The 3,629-nt window shown below is 45.7% G+C and overlaps 1 annotated feature.

Annotated features, from left to right (window-relative positions):
• Positions 673 to 3,344: an enhancer, noted in NCBI's record as "VISTA enhancer mm45". NCBI's record gives its function as "enhancer in: forebrain[10/15] | limb[14/15]" and the evidence as "EXISTENCE:transgenic organism evidence [ECO:0001131][PMID:17130149]".

Below are 3,629 nucleotides of genomic sequence, written 5' to 3'. Positions count from 1 at the left end.
GGCCCACTCCCATCCCCCCGCAGACATGGTCTTAACAAGACTCACATAGCTGGTGTACACAGCTACTATGTGCTGTCATTGAGCCTAGGGGAGAAATCTGCTCTCCTGGCCACGTCACACAAGTCACACCAGCGTCCTTCATAGCATCTTCCAGCTGGGACTAAATAGAGAAAGCACCTTCTTCCAGGCCATCTGGTGAAGGGAGACTGGGCAGCACGACCTTTGAAGTTCCTAATACATGTGGCTTCAGCCTCTTGGACTATCAGGACTTAAGAACATAAGCCTATTACAGAGAAACAACCAGAAAAAAGAGATAAGACATTCCCCCATGACATCAAAGGCCATTTTTCCCTTCGGTGGAGGTCTGGGAGCTGTCTAACAACCAGCTCACCGGGGAGAGTTCTGATGGGACTCTGAGGTGCTCATTTTCTCTAGGTAAGAAGAACACGAATCAGCACAGGCTGGAGACACAACTGACTTCCTTGAAAAAAATCAAGAGCTTTCAAGAACAGAATTGATATTTTCTCAGTTTTGGCTGCGACTCAACTGTAAATGCACAAATTAAAGCTAGTTACCAGGAACACCTCTTTTATTGCTATTGTCACACAGACATGTAATACATTTTGATTATATCCCACCCCACCCCCCTACTATCCTCACTTGGCCACCAACATCCCCTTTCTGATCCCCTAAACGTCTCCTGTCATCAGACTTTTAAAATAAATTAGATGAGCTTTTGCTATGCAGCCCACGCTGGTCTGGAATTTGCAATCCTCCTGCCTCACCATCCCAAGTGCTAGCGCTCCAGGCTTGAGACACCATGCTCAGCTGTAGACATAAAGTTTTAACTCAGATTTTCCCACACTTTCTCCATCATTTTCCTAAATCTAGATTCCAGACAAGCCATACACGAATAAATAGGTCAAACCCTGATTTGTAACATTTGTCAGTTTCAAACACAGGAAAGCTTCCAACATGGCCAACATCAAATGTCCATCATGACAGCAACGTCCCTAAGGAGAAATAAACAATGTTGCTCCATGCCACAGTGCTTCCATAAAACATACAGGGAAGATATAAATCATCTGAAATGCAGAGAAGAGCAAAACACAGGAAAATCAGGAGGAATTGGTGACATTTCGAGGTTTGTTGCCTTTGTGCCTAACATAATTTTTGCTCGTTTTTTTTTTTTTAGTTTTAATCAATGCACTATTTAGCAGCTGAAATTCCCACCTCTGTAAGCCAATCTTCTAACCTACTTCATTTCATTTAAATACAAAGCAAAAACTGCACCTCCCACCGTGTAAAAACAGAATGCTTGGTTATGGAAAACCTAGCCACACTGTGCAATGGTCCCTTTAAAAGTCTTCCCTTGAAGAATGTTTAATCAGCTGAGCAGAGGCTCTTTACCCCTGCAGGAGTTAGGAGGATGTTAGCAGTTCACTGCCACAGGCTCCCAGGAGCCTAGCATCGTTTTGTGAAACCACACAGGGTGGAGCCGGGCCTTCTTCTCCCAGGAGAGGAAATGACCAAAAGAATACCACGTGTGGCATTCCCATAGCAGCAGAAGGGAGGCTGGAACTCCCAGAGCAAAGGGAGGCACAGGAGACCACGCCCTGGAAACTTGCCTTTTCCATGGTCGGTCGGAAAGGACCCACAGTTTGTTCTGTGAGGTTTGAAGCATCAGGAATGGTAAACAGAACAGTATTATTCTCTTATTCTCTCACCCAAGTCTTTGTTTCTTTCCGCTGGTGTCTGGAAAACCTGCTTAAAGAGTTATTCCAAGTGTTTTTGTCAAGTCTCTAATCTGTCTTCAAAAATAGCCCGGAAGAGGAAACAGGCTATTTACCCCAGAGAGCAGGGTGGAAATGGCCAGGAAAAGTCTCTCCATAGCACCTAGCTGAAAGCCACAAGTGAAGAACGGGAGGTCTGAGACAGAAGCCAGCCAGTGCTGCTAGTCTGCAGCTTTCTGCTTATCCTGTAGTTTCAAAATGGGGACAGGGGGGTCAGCTGAAATCTGCTGTTGTGTGACAGTGGGGGTGGGGGAGGAAGAGGAGGTAGGAGGGGGAGAGGGGGTGCTATGGATGGTGGGGAAGGGCCTATAGGACTGAAATTGCCGAACAGCAGGGAAATCAACTCTGTAATTCATAGCAAATCCTGTTTAATGTGCATTCTCTCAGAGGGGGCTGAGCGGGACCCGTCAGCCATACATCCAAAGTTGATTAAAACCCTGACGTTTCTCATAATTGGACCTCATTAATAAATTCCTCAGGGTTCCAGGAGGCTGTGAGGAAGTAAAGCAAAGAGGTAGGGAAATGAGAGCAACAGGAGATTGCAAGGTCCCAGATGCGGAGTTAATCCCACTCAATCAGACTGGACAGAAACTTTATGTTCACAACGACCTGCTGCTCGTCAGCCTTCTTCCCCTCCTCAGCAGGGCAGGCTTTTCTTCAGGCACTACGCCCTGAGCTTTAAAACCCCATATTCACCATGCTAACAAGTTAGGAACTGATTCTCCTCACTGGACACTCTCATGGTTTCTCAGCTTGAACTGAATTGTTATGTGTGAACTTGACTCGGTTAAGGGATGCCCAGAGAGTTGACAAAAGGTTGTTTCTCACTATGTCTAGAGAAGGCAAGTGTTTTATGAGATGGACTAGAGAAGATGCTCTCACCTCTGCAGGCTAACATTATCAAGCGTAGCATGTAGATAGGTATATACGGCCCTTGATGGCTAGTTAGAGCAAAAAAGGAAAGAATTCACTTCCTCTGTTGGAGCTGTCCTACCTGCTGTCTCCTTCCTTCTGTCCTTCCTCTGGTTTGGACTGACACTACACCACGAGCTGTCCTGTTTCTCTAGCTTAAGTGTGGTAGTCCATGGAACTCTGTAGCTTCCAGAATCTCTAGAGCCAAATTGCATGGTATATCTGCTTCAGTAGATCTCTGCATTCTGTTTCTCAGATAACACAATCGCAAACCTTGCCTGGAGACACTGACTTAACTTGTTGTTGTCCTAAATCATTCCTCATTAACAAAGGATTAACATCTTTTGTAGCAAGCTTGCTCGGTTTGTATTGTACCATTTCTTCTTCCTCCAACAGAAGTGAGCCTAAACTGCAAAACACCCACGGCTGAGATCTTTAGCAACAACAAGATGCAAATCACCCCAGTGACACCCAGACAGAGGCGCTAAACTCTGAACAAGAAAGGACAAGACCCAAACACAGGATTTGCCAGGACTTTGCATGCCTTGCTTTTGTGGTGCCTATATCACTGATATGTGAACCCTCTTCTAGGCATTTCAAAGGGAGTGGTCATCTAGAAAACCTGTGGAGCAAGGAAGAGGTGCTATCATTCAACATTCAGTACTCATCAGCCTCCATTCAACAGGGACTCCAAAGTCACCAGTCTTCAGCACAGCTCAAGATCAAAGGAAGAGTGGCTTCTATTGGATGTGATTTTTTTCCTTTGTCCATGTTAGAGTTAAGAGAGATGGAGGGAGAAGGGAGAGATGGTCCACCACATCAGTGGCCATCCTAGACTTGCCCCTCACTAAATCCACTGGCCCGTACCCACCTCCACACTCAGATGCCACATTGCTGAGCATAATGAAAAAGAGGCTACTATCA

The sequence above is a fragment of the Mus musculus genome, chromosome 13, assembly GCF_000001635.26.
Source record: "Mus musculus strain C57BL/6J chromosome 13, GRCm38.p6 C57BL/6J".
NCBI classification, from domain to species: Eukaryota; Metazoa; Chordata; class Mammalia; order Rodentia; family Muridae; genus Mus; species Mus musculus.
This window is presented reverse-complemented; position numbering and strand designations above follow the sequence as displayed.